General features: G+C 49.5%; 1 protein-coding gene across 9 annotated transcripts in view; it reads left to right on the top strand.

The window, feature by feature from the left end:
* The first annotated feature begins 297 nt into the window (after positions 1-297).
* Positions 298-13,233, top strand: part of EPN2 (epsin 2) — a 99,736-nt gene continuing 86,800 nt past the window's right edge. For 2 of the 9 annotated variants that reach the window (XM_004042125.5, XM_004042126.5), the window contains exon 1: positions 685-851. The gene's annotated coding sequence lies outside the window, so the exon portion shown is untranslated. Of the gene's footprint in view, positions 446-684; positions 852-13,233 lie in introns of those variants that run through there. The other 7 variants (XM_019027143.3, XM_019027144.4, XM_063706602.1 and 4 more) reach the window with 6 other exon arrangements.

Genomic DNA, 13,233 nt, shown 5'->3' with positions numbered 1-13,233 from the left:
TGGCACAGAGGAGGTGCTTTGTGGGTGCCCGCCAGTCAAGGGTTTCCGTTTTCGTGCCATTTAGGTAACCCCTTGCCATTCGTGCCCTTAGGTAACCCCTTGAGCAGCCTAAAGAAGCCTAGAGGCGTCTCCGTTTTTGAGTATATTTTATTGACGTGAAATACACGCACGGAAAAGCGCACAAATCCAAAGTGTACTTCCGCGCATCTTCATAAAGTGAACACACTTGTAGCCTAAGAACCCAACCCTACCAGCGCCCGGCAGGCCCTGGCCCCCTTCCAGTCTCTCCTACTGAGCAAGGTTTTTGAGTGAAACCGGCGGGCCGGAGCGTGAGTTTCTGCTTGACGGGGCGGGGCCTGCGCGTGCTGCCCGGCCGTGAGTGTGGGGGGCCGTGAGTATGTACGGCGTGGAGTGGCCTGAAGGGGATCAGAGTGCGCGCGTTCGGGTATTAATTTGCCAGGGTTTGTGTGGCGCTCGGGATTGGGGGTTTTTTGGGGGCTCGGGCGTCGACTGTGGGGCGCTGCGGAAGGGTGGGCCGTCCGCGTGGGGTCCTGGAGCGCAGGAGGCGGAGGGGAAGCCGCGCATGGGCCACTAGGGAGGGGCTCTGGGGGGGGTCGCAGGGGCGTGGTCTGCGGGAGTGGGGGCGGGGCCTCGGGGCTCGGGGGCGGGGCCTGCGGGCGCGCGCACGCGTCCGGCGCGCCCCCTCCCGGCCGCCATGTTGGCTGGTGTGTGGGTGTCAAACTGAGCCAGACGCGGCGGTGGCGGCGGCTCCGCGGGCTCCGGTCGCTCCCGCCTCCCCAGCGCTGCCGGCGGCCGCAGCGGCGCACCCACGCCGGCCCGGAGGAGCAGAGGTGAGCCACAGCCCGTGGGGCTCCAAGGCCAGAGCGAGTCCCTGGGGCGAGGACCCTCCCCCTCTCCAGGGCGCGGACGCCCCCAGAGCACAGGCTCCCCTACCTCACCAGCCCCGCCAGGGCATGCGCCCCTGCCGCCCCGCTGGTCCCTGCGCCAGGCTCTGGGGGATCCCCTTCTTTCCAGCCAGGCCCCGCCCCACGGACTGGAGCATGGCCCTCTTCCCATCTGGATCCAGCTTTCCGCTGCAAGGATCTCCCCCCTTACCCGTCCCTATCACCGAGCATCTCCTTTTATGTCCCCAGAGTCCAGGGCGCCCCTTACTCCTATCTCGGATCCTGGAGCCCCGTTCATCTTGGAACAACCCCGCCCCCTCCCCAGAACACGTTCCTCTCCTCCCCGGGCCCGGCGCCCCTTCCTCCTGAGCCCAGCCTGGTCTCCCGCCAGCCCCCGTGCAGAGCCCGGTCCGGGCGCCCTCCGGGAATCGGGGGAGGGGTCCTTTTCTCTGTCCGGGATCCCGCCCGTCTCACCTTTCCTGGGGGCTGTAGTAGGGCCCCCTTCCGTCCTTGGGGACCAGGCTCCCCACTCCCCAGCCCCCACTCCCACGGAACAGCGGGGACGGGGGCGGAAGAGCCAGGCTCCAGCTGCCTTTTGTTCCGCGTGGGATGGCAGAGACCCACCCGGCCCGGCGGTCCTGCTCGGCTGATCCGGGTGGGTGAATGGGTGCGTGGGGTCTGGCCTCTTCCAGCAGAGACTTCCTCTCTCTCCCTATGGGGCGGCTCCCCTAGAGCCGAGAGCCGAGCGCGTTGGGAGGCTGGCCTTTGCTAGAGGAGTCGGTGCCAACAGGTTTTTGTTTGCGACCTGAAGTTTGCCCAGTGGCTTTGCCTGGGGCAGCTTGAGCTCCCTGTGAATCCCCCCGCCGGAGCTTGTGGAAGGCCATTTCTCCGCCCAGGGACTCCGTCTGGGCGACTCCTTCACAGTTGTGCTGCACCGGGGACGTATCTAAAATCTGTGCTTTAAAGAGCGGAGAGGGCTTAACCATCATTAGGGTTCAGATGAGGGAAACCGAGGCCCAGAACTGCAGTAATTTGCCCAAGGTCACGCAGTGATACTGTGTCAGTGCAGAACTAGAAGCTAGGTCTCCAGGCTCTGTTTACCACATTTAATAACTTTTTTATTTTTTAGGGAGATGTTCAGGACCCTACCTTCCCCTTTATTTTTAATATTTATGCAAGAAAGTGGGCAGGAAAATATGAGAAGTAATGAGTTATTCCTTTTCACCCCCAGAAAATACCCTGTGAAAGAAGGGATTGGAACAGGGTGTTAAAATGATGGGAAAAGGTGAATTTTAAGAATCCAAGCTTCCTCTCATTATGTAATATAATGAAGATTTGGCAGAAAACGTGCCTCTTGTAGCTCTAGATACAGAATTTTATGTGCTGACAAAATCTTATGCTGAATCTGGCACAGCAGTGATTGAGTTAGCATTGATAATTAAGTTTTCATCTGTATTTAAGTGAACATCAAAAGGGACTACAATTTGCTTCTGAATGGTACTTGTTCGGTGCTTGTTTTTGGGACAAGTGATTGTGTTGGGGAAGCGCACCTAAACTTTTAAATTTTTTATTTATTTATTTTTTTGAGACGGAGTCTCTGTCACCCAGGCTAGAGTGCAGTGGCACGATCTCGGCTCACCGAAACCTCCGCCTTGTGGGTTCAAGCGATTCTCCTGCCTCAGCCTCCAGAGTAGCTGGGATTACAGGCGCACGCCATCCACCACGCCCGGCTAATCTTCGTTTTTTTAGTAGAGACGGGATTTCGCCATGTTGGCCAGGCTGGTCTCGAACTCCTGACCTCATGTGATCCGCCCACCTCGGCCTCCCAAAGTGCTGGGATTACAGGGGTGAGCCAACACTCCCGGCCTAAATCTTTTATTTATCTGTATTTTTACTTTTACATTTTAAAAGCTTATTTATTTCCCTGGTTTTAAAATTGGGCTAGTCATCTTTACCAGTCTCACTGGGCTATTCTTTTGTAAGCAGGGAATGAGATACTGGTTATTAAAGATTTTGGTAAAGTGTAAGTTACTGTAAGGCATGATTCAGGACTGCGTCCCGCAAGTCCCTGGACCAGGAGCCAGTTCGGATTGTCTTGTGGGATGTACCAAGTTTGCCTGGTTTACAGAGGCTTTTTGCCTCTCTGAAGCCTTGAGCTGGCCAGATGGAGAGCTCTGTGGAAAACTCTTCCAGCAGTGTGTGTTGGGCCAAGCACTCGAGGTGTGAAGAAATGTAAAACTTTCAAGTGATAATATCTAGCATCGTGTATGCAGCCTTGAAAAATGACCCAACCTTTGTAGAAATTCTCTGTTATCACTAACCCTCTTCCATAATGAGTGGAGGATTTCCCAAGAATTGGGATTCTGATAAGAGTCCTGCAAAAGTTGAAAAGTTTTCGGACTTTTTTTTTTTTTTTAACTTTAATTAGGAGGAGCGGCAACTTTCAGTTGTGAACTGAAGTACTATGAGATTTTTATGCATGGAATTGTCCTTGTCATACTTTTGGAAAGTACATTAAAATTTTCTAAGTTTTCTGGCGGTTCTCACTGTTCCCCATAACCTTTCTTCTCTCTGGTGTATAGGGTGTGAAGGACCACGATTGTTGTCATTTTATGACATGTATACCTGGTGACCCTGAGCCTTGGAGAAGTCAAAGGGCTTGGATTTGGGGAATTTTTTTTTTTTGAGACGGAGTCTCACGCTGTCACCCAGGCTGGAGTGCAGTGGCGCAATCTTGGCTCACTGCAAACCTCTGCCCCCTGGGTTCAAGTGATTCTCCTGCCTAACCTCCCGAGTAGCTGGGACTACAGGCGTATGCCACCATTCCCGGCTAATTTTTGTATTTTTAGTAGAGATAGGGTTTTGCCATGCTGGCCAGGCTGATCTCGAACTCGTGACTTCAAGTGATCCACCTATCTTGGCCTCCCAAAGTGCTGGGATTACAGGCGTGAGCCACCGTGGCCGGCCTTGGATTCGGGGAAGTTGAGGCTGGAAAAGATGTGAGGAATTATGTAGTTTGTATCCCTTTTTTGTCTGCTGGACTTTTAACTCATGTATTCGGTGTAAACAGACCTCTTCTGTCAATACTTTGCTGGCTAGCTCGTCAGATGTTTGGCCCCTTTTTCTCTGCTATCCTACCTTCACCACCCCACACAGTCTGCTGGTGCACTTACGACATTGTCCGTGTATCTGGGGCTCTTGTGACACTGTGACGTCTTTGAGGCCAGTGGTCAGCCTGTCTTTACTTCTCCAGTACCAGGCTCAGTCTCTGATAGATGGTAGATGCTCAGTAAAGGTTTGTCACCAGTATTCCTCGAGGCAGGGGAGCACATTTTTATGGCTCCCTACTGTTCTGTCGCACTGTTGCTGAAATCACTACTGTTGGTTCAGCAATTGTGTGTCAGTTGCATAGGTTTATCCACCTCATCTGCAGGTGAGGAAACTGAGGCCTAGGGAGCTTAAGTTACATGCTCGAGGTCGCGCAGCCAGTAAGTGATTTGAACAGATCTGTTGGACTCCAAAATATTATTATACGTGTTACCTACTTCGAGGACCAAGTCTCATGGGGATGAAGAGACACACTGCAAGTTAACAGTGGACTGAGGGAGGTGGGGTGATATGATTAAGGTGGTTGAGGATGGGAAGAGCACATTTGTTTTTTGTCAGATGCATTGTGAAATGAATGTTTATGTCCATCTATTGAGTTTTTGAAAATTGACAAACTTGCCGGGCATGGTGGCTCACGCCTGTAATTCCAGCACTTTGGGAGGCCAAAGCGGCCGGATCACCCTGAGGTCAAGGGATCGAGACCATTCTGGCCAACATGGTGAAACCTCATCTCTACTAAAAATACAAAAATTAGCTGGGCGTGGTGGTGCACACCTGTAGTCCCAGCTACTCGGGAGGCTGAGGCAGGAGAATCACTTGAACCTGGGAGGCAGAGGTTGCAGTGAGCCGAGATCGCACCACTGCGCTCCAGCTTGGCGACAGAGCAAGACTCTGTCTCAAAAAAAAAAAAAAAAAAATTGACAAACTTTCTGATAAGTTCGTCAATGGAATTTTATTGCTTAACTAGTTCATTCAAGTTAACTAAAAATAGAAACTTAGAAAAACAAATACAGTGAAATAAGTATATGTTGAAAGCTGTTTCAGCAGCCTTTTTTTTAAACCACTGTAATTTCCATCAACATTTAACATAGGGATTATCACCCATTTGTGAGTAGAAAAACTGAGGCCCAGAGAGGTTAAGTAAGCTGTGAGGAACTGGCACAGCAAGGATTCAAAGTGAATCTGTGTAATTCCCAGGCCTGGGTCCCTTCCGCTCTGCTGGCCCCTGTAGAAGGCCCCACAAAATAATAGGTATTCATTTAAATAATAGGATAAATTTGTTGTCTGAAAGTCACCACCAAGTTTATTTAGAAGGTTGGGAATTGTGAATAACGAGATTTCTGGCTCTTTCCTAACCTTAGAACCTTTGAAAACACTGTGGTTTGAATGTCAATAATTAATGGATCATTTTAGCTGAGAGACACTAGATTTGGTGTTTGATTTGAAAAAAAAAAGAAAAGCCTAGGCCAGCCACGGTGGCTCATGCCTGTAATCCCAGCATTTTGGGAGGCTGAGGTGGGCGGATCACTTGAGACCTAGAGTTTTTGAGACGAGCCTGGCCAGTGTGGCAAAACCCTGTCTCGACCAAAAAAATACAAAAATTAGCCGGGCATAGTGGCATACACCTGTAGTCCCAGCTACTCAGGAGGCTGAGGCAGGAAAATCACTTGAACCTGGGAAGGGGAGGTTGCAGTGAGCCTCCAGCCTGGGTGACAGAGCAAGACTCTGTCTCAAAAAACAAAAACAAAAAACCTGTCTTCTTTTGAACCAGATCCGCAACATTGTTAAAATGCTCCCTATCCATGCATTGGATTCTTTCTGTGACTCATTCCCCTAGTACCTAGGTGCTGGAGCCTGCTTCGTTCCTGGGCATAGAAAGTCCTTTTCCTGATTCTGTTTCCTGTTGGTCCTGGTCTAGGCAGAGTGTGCTTCACTTTCAAGCCCTCTAGAGACAGAACAGGTAACTTAATTCTCTTTCTGTTTAAAGCAATACAAGGAATTGGACATGTAAAGGGCTGTAAATAAAGGGACTCCCCATCTTCTCTTCATGGTAACCCTGCTGATACATAGAACAGGGAAAAGTAGGCTCATCCTGGGGGATGGCTGATTGTTTAGGGCTAATGCATGATGTGGATTTAAAAGCATTTATAATTAATCACTTCTGAGTGCAGGCTTCATTTTTCCTCTTGGTCCCACCCCTCTTAGGTAGTTGCACGTTGCAGCAGCTCGATAGCTGAGAACACCAAGTGGTACAGTTAATTTGGCTTCAAAGGCCATGTGGCAGATAGCTTTGGAATGAGGTGTGGGTACTAATGGGCCTCCTGGCTGGGTGGCTTTGGGCACTTTAATCACTGAGCTTTGGTGTCCTCATCTCTAAAGGGGGGCTCGTAATCACTACTTCATGAAATAGACTAGCCTTGTTTCTCAAACTCCTGTGTGCAGCAGAAGCACCCAGAGGGCTTGCTGAACACGTGGCTGGGGCTGCACCCCATTGTTTCTCATTAGGGAGGGGAGGTCTGAGAATGTGTCTTTTTTTTTTTTTTTTAAGACAGAGTCTTGTTCTGTTGCCCAGGCTGGAGTGCGGTGGCGCGATCTTGGTTCGCTGCACTCCACCTCCCAGGTTAAAGCGATTTTTCTGCCTCAGCTTCCTGAGTAGCTGGGATTACAGGTGCGTGCTACCATGCCTGGCTAATTTTTTTTTTTTTTTTTTTTTTGAGACGGAGTCTCGCTGTCTCCCAGCCTGGAGTGCAGCGGCGCGATCTCGGCTCACTGCAAGCTCCGCCTCCCGGGTTCACCCCATTCTCCTGCCTCAGCCTCCCGAGTAGCTGGGACTACAGGCGCCCGCCACCACACCCGGCTAATTTTTTTGTATTTTTAATAGAGATGGGGTTTCACCGTGTTAGCCAGGATGGTCTCGATCTCCTGACCTTGTGATCCGCATGCCTCAGCCTCCCAAAGTGCTGGGATTACAGGCATGAGCCACTGCGCCCAGCCATGCCCGGCTGATTTTTTGTATTTTTAGTAGAGATGGGGTTTTACCACGTTGGCCAGACTGGTCTCAAACTCCTCACCTCAAGTGATCCGCTTGTCTTGGCCTCCCAAAGTGCTGGGATTACAGGTATGAGCCACTGTGCCTGGCAGAGAATGTGTATTTTTAGCCAGCTTCCAAGTGCTGCTGATGCTGCCGGTCTAGGGACCAAATTTGGGAACCTTGGCCCAGAGGACTGCATGAGAAGGTGTGTAAGATGTCTAGCACCTGCTGGCTGTGCAGTAGGAACTCAAAAATGACACTGAAATGTTTCTGAATATTGGTCTGAAGATGATGGATGGCGTGACATTTGGAAAGGAAATGTGGGTTCTCAAAGAGTGTTTTCACTTTATTCTTTTGTGAATGTTAAGTTGGACTGTGGTCACAGGGATTATCACTATTGGGTTAATTGAGATGCTTTCCTTAATGAAGGGGAGAGAAGATGTCATTGTCCTTCAAAAAGGCTGTAAATCTTGGATTCTGTTGAAAAAGCAGGTTCATCATTCTCACACATCATGTAAGAAGTTTACTGTCTAGGCCTTTTAGAATTGTAACTTGGGGGCTGGGTGCAGTGGCTCATGCTTGTAATCCCAGCACTGGGAGGCTGAGGCTGGTGGATCACTTGAGGCCAGGAGTTGGAGACCAGCATGGCCAACATGGTGAAACCCCATTTCTACTAAAAATACAAAAATGAGCCAGGTGTGGTGGCGTGGGCCTGTAGTCCCAACTACTCGAGAGGCTGAGGCACGAGAATTGCTTGAACCTGGGAGGCGGAGGTTGCAGTGAGCTGAGATTGTGCCACTACACTCCAGACTGTGTGAGGGAGTGTGACTCTTCTCAAAAAAAAAAAAGAATTGTAACTTGGAAAGGTTGAGGGAGTAATGTTGTTGGGTCCTGGATTCCCACGGGGCCATTTGGCATGGACCACTGGTGTTAATGGAAGTTGCTTCTCCTCCCTGCAGCAATTCAGATTTAATATTCTTTCATGTTTACAGTTCGAATTTTTTTCTTCAGTGGTAATTATCAACTTGTCCATCAAAACCGAATGTGCAGGGAGGTGTGTGTGAGCCCTGATGGTTTTTGAATATTTCCTGTGTGCCAGGCCTTATGTTACTAATTTTATGCACTGTGTTTAATTTTCATGGTGGTCCTGCAAGCCCTATCACCATTTCTCATTTTGCATTTTAAAAAACTAAGAGGGGTTCAGTAACCTGCCCCAGGCCATACAGTTAGTATGAACTCCTGCTGGTATGCCCCAGCTGGTATTTGCTGCCACCTGTGTCAAACTCAGAACTGCTTTATTTCCACGACCTCATTTGCAGCTGTGCCAGGTGCGCCCATTACCTCACTGTACCCTCACAACAGCCCAAAGAGGTAGGCTGAGCAAGCTGAGGCTCGGAAGAGGCAAGCTTGGTCATGGGCACCTGGCCAGTGGCTGGCTGGACCTGAATTCAGTCCCACGCCTGTCTGATTTTGGAGCTTTATGAAGTTGTTTCTGTGATAACAGCTTACCTCTCTGTCAAGTGACCCTAAGCTGCCTGGATGTGTACAGCAGGGACCTAGGGCTACCCTAGATGGCTTGACCCCAAGGAAGTCTGTGTGGGCTGGTAAGGGTTTTTGTGTTTGCAGAGCTGTGTTAAAATAATTGGCCAAATTTTTCCTTGAGCAAAGGGGACATTTCTTTTTACTTTGTGATCCTGCAGCTCTGCACACTGGTGTGGGTACTAAGGACTGAAAACCCTCTACTAATGCTACTTTGTTAAAAGGGGGTCAAATATGGAATTTGGTAGTCTTTTTTTTTTTTTTTTGAGTTGGAGTCTCTGTTGCCAGGCTGGAGTGCAGTGGCGGGATCTCAGCTCACTGCAGCGGCGGGATCTCAGCTCACTGCAGCCTCTGCCTCCCAGGTTCAAGCAATCCTCCTGCCTCAGCCTCCCGAGTAGCTGGGACTATAGGCATGTGCCACCACACCCAGCTAATTTTTGTATTTTTAGTAGAGATGGGGTTTTGCCATGTTAGCCAGGATGATCTTGATCTCTCTCTCTTTTTTTTTTTTTTTAAGACGGAGTTTTGCTCTTGTCGCCTAAGCTGGAGTGCAATGGCGCGATCTCGGCTCACTGCAACCTCCATCTCCTGGGCTCAAGTGATTCTCCTGTCTCAGCCTCTTGAGTAGCTGGGACTACAGGCACGCACCACCACGCCTGGGTAATTTTTTTGTATTTTTAGTAGAGACCGGGTTTTACCATGTTGGCCAGGCTAGTCTCGAACTCCTGACCTCAGGTGATCTGCCCGCCTCGGCCTCTCAAAGTGCTGGGATTACAGGCGTGAGCCACCATGCCCGGCCCTTCTTCATCTCTTGACCTTGTGATCCTCCCACCTCGGCCTCCCCAAGTGCTGGGATTACAGGCGTGAGCTATCGCACCCAGCTGGAATTTGGTAGTCTTAAAAAGTTACATGTGGCTGGGCGTGGTGGCTCATACCTGTAATCCCAGCACTTTGGGAAGCCGAGGCAGGTGAATCATGAGGTCAAGAGATCAAGACCATCCTGGCCAAATGGTGAAACCCCATCTCTACTAAAAATACAAAAATTAGCTGGGCGTGGTGGCGCATGCCTGTAGTCCCAGCTACTTGGAAGGCTGAGGCAGGAGGATCGCTTGAACTGGGAGACAGAGGTTGCAGTGAGCTGAGATCGTGCCACTGCACTCCAGCCTGGCGACAGAGCGAGACTGTCTCAAAAATAATAATAATAATAATAATTCCATGTGAAGTATCTCCTTCCCCAGTAGGCAATTAACACCTGGGTTCTAGCCAGTGGGTAATTTTCTCTCTGGTCTTAAAATGTCCTGGGGAGGCTGGGATGTGAGCATTTTCCCAAGGTTTGAGCACTGTTTGCAGCTCCCCAACCAAGGAATGGTAAACAGCTATGTGTTGGTGCTTGCCCTGCACTTGTGGGAGGCCCTGGAGGCTTGGACTTGAGTTTGTTTTGTGAACTCTTTAAGACTCTGAGGTGAATAAATCAATGTGAGCAAAAAGTTGTATTAAAAGGCCCCTTCCCCCCGCCCCAAAAATATCCTAGCAATAAAGGGACGCAGTTGTTTTTTGTTTTGTTTTGTTTTGTTTTTTTTCCCCCCTGAAAGCAAGTCCTCCCTGTGTGCCTTTTTTTTTTTTTTTTTTTTTGAAGCGGAGTCTCGCTCTGTCACCCAGGCTGGAGTGCAGTGGCGCGATCTCAGCTCACTGCAGCCTCCGCCCCCGGGTTCACGCCATTCTCCTGCCTCAGCCTCCCAAGTAGCTGGGACTACAGGCGCCTGCCACCACGCCTGACTGAATTCTTTTTGTATTTATGGTAGAGAGGGGGTTTCACCGTGTTAGCCAGGATGGTCTTGATCTCCTGACCTCGTGATCCGCCCACCTCAGCTTCCCAAAGTACTGGGATTACAGGCGTGAGCCACTGCGCCCAGCCCCCTGTGTGCCTTTTTGATACTCAGAGCTGTCCTGGGATATAATGACTATACTATGGATGACAAAATTTGGGAAACATCTGATTGGAGAAAGAATTTGTATGTCACTTTATGAGAAGCAGCTGGGAAATGTAGAAGTATGGGCATTTCAAGGACAGTTTCATAACTGAGGCCAGTGTCAATCTGAAAAATATGGAACACGTGATCTAGAGGCAAATAATGGTTATAAATGAAATGCCACCAAGGACTTAATCTAATTGAGAAGACAAAGTTACTATTTGTGAGACAGAAGCTAGCAGTTTGTTGAGCCATGATTTTGATTCTTTGTCAGGGGGTCAAAAATGGAAAAAAAAATTTAGAAGTCAGGGAAGGCATCAGGAGAAGGTAGGATTTGAGCTGGACCTTGAAGAACAAGAAACAGTATCCCTAAGTGGAAGGCAGATGGGAAGATATTTTGGATCTCAGGAACAGCAGGAGTTAAAGCTTGAGATGGGATGGGGTAGGTGCTTGAGTGTGTGCTGGCTCCTGCAGCTGGTGACGGGTAGATGCCTGCTGGGAGCAGTGAGCTCCCAGGTGGCCAGATGGCCACTGGCTCTGATGAGGCAGCAGCCTTGGGGTTTGGTTTTCTGGGTAGTAGGGAGCAGGGTAGGTCTTGAGTGGGTGCCACCTCAAGTGTTTGAGAAGGGGGCCCTGCGGAGTAATCTCTGTGGGTGGGGGCCTGGCCCAGACTGGCTTCCTGAGACTGGCTAGATAGCAGTTCTAGAGATGGAGAATGAAGAGAAGCCAGAGTTGAGTTGTGTTTAGGGAGCAAAGGGGGCCTCAGTGCTGGCTGGGAAGTTTGGATTTGACTCCCTGGGAGCCTGCAAATCATGTGGCCTGGAAAGCTAGAAAAATGCCCATGATGGGGCCCTACCCCAGACCAATCAAGGGGGAGCCAGTAATTTTTAGAAGTGCCCCCAGATAATTCTCATAGTCTGTGTGGGTTGAGAAGCTGAGCTGTGTGCTTGGAGGAGCCTCTGGGAATGTCAGGGATTGGAAGGGGAAAATTGAAGCCAGAAGAAGCCTTTGAAATAATGTGGTGTGGGGACTGGGTTCCTGAGCTATTGTAGAATGACTGTGGATTGGCTGGTGGAATCAGGGCTGGAGAGGAACCGGCAGAAATGATCACCCTGGCTGAAATATGCCTCTAAGCTACCTTGGTAAATAAAGAAGGACAGCTTAGCAGAAAGTTTAAACAAGGGACGGGCAGAAGAGACTGTGATCCACCTATTTGGCAAGCCTCCTTTCAACCTGCATTTTAGCCACAGAGCAGGCACAGCAGGTTCTTATCTGTTCTCTCAAGCTTGCTAGCCAAGTTCCTCCCCACACCCTAAATTGTAATGACTGCAGCAGATGGTACATGTAAAATTTTAAATTACATTTCTTTAATTTTATTAAAGATAGTTGTAATGTGGAGTTACTAATTTAGATAGATTCACTTTATTAGTCAAAGTCTAGAAGTGAGATTTTACATGGTACAGTTAATGCATGTCACAGTGTCATTGTAATATATGGTATTTCAGTCAAAAAATGAGTTTATAGTCCACTTCATTTATTCTTTACTTAATGCTTATTGAGCACATATGTATTATGTGCTGTTGGCTGGGAACGCCTGAGTGAATACAATTTAAGTTCCTCTTACATTTCAAAATAGTTTTTGGTCTGCAGATGGTGGCTCTTGCCTCAGTAACAAGTAATATTAGCTTTGGGAGATAGCTGGGGGAGGGAAGTTTAGAAAGTGGTGTCAGACACTAGAATGGAACCTGGGAACCAGAGAAGGCTTCGAGGAAATAGTATGTAAGTTGAGTCTTGAAGGAAAAGTGGGAGTTCTCAGGGACAGAGATGAGAGGATCCCTGGCTGAGGGAGCTGCATTATGCAGAGGCCTGAGCTGAGCAAGGAGGGCGCAGAGGAGGAAGAGCTGGACATGTGGCAGAGGCCCAGCTGCCTGCTGACCAGACTCTCCAGGCAGGACAGGTGAGCTTGGTGAGGTTTGACTCATGGGCTGTGGTTTTCACGTAGCCTTTTGGCGGTGAGTGGGCAGGACTGTGGGCCTTCCACCCCACCTCTAATCAGAGCATCTCTGTGCTGGTGAAAGTGGGGAGCTAAAAAGAGCCCACTTGAGAAGTGTTCCTCTGCTGTTGAAGAACAACTGAAGTTATCTGGAGCTGCAGTGAGCAAGCTGGCACCCTCAGGGTGGCTGGGAGGGAGAGATTGGAGGTTTCTTCCAGAGGACCTGAAGAGCCCTCACTTTTTTCTGTTTGCAGTGAGATGGATGTTCCCTCCTCTACTCCAGGCCAGTTTCCCAAGGCCTCTGGGTAATGTCTATGTGATTAAACAGTCTCTTGGGAATAGAACTCCTTTCAGTTAAGCAGCTCTGTTTTCCAGAAATCCCTGGATAATTTTATGACCATGTGGTAAAGGTAAGGGACCTTGCGTTAACTTGGGGTGAATGTCAGAGAGCTGCTGTGTGCTAGGCTCTGTGCTGGGCACCCAGGAAATAGTCCTTGCCCTTGACTCTGCCCAGTCTGGACTAGAAAAGTGGTCGTTAGGTGGATTGAGCTCACAGATGTGTTTTGTTTGTGCCTCTTTCTAAACACTGAAATTGGTTGCTCTGTCAGTTTCCTATGGCTGCTGTGACAAATTGCCACAAACGCAGTGGCTTAAAACAATGCAGTTGTATAGGCGGGAAGTCCGACA

This window comes from Gorilla gorilla, chromosome 4 (genome assembly GCF_029281585.2).
Source record: "Gorilla gorilla gorilla isolate KB3781 chromosome 4, NHGRI_mGorGor1-v2.1_pri, whole genome shotgun sequence".
Taxonomy (NCBI): domain Eukaryota; kingdom Metazoa; phylum Chordata; class Mammalia; order Primates; family Hominidae; genus Gorilla; species Gorilla gorilla.
This window is presented reverse-complemented; position numbering and strand designations above follow the sequence as displayed.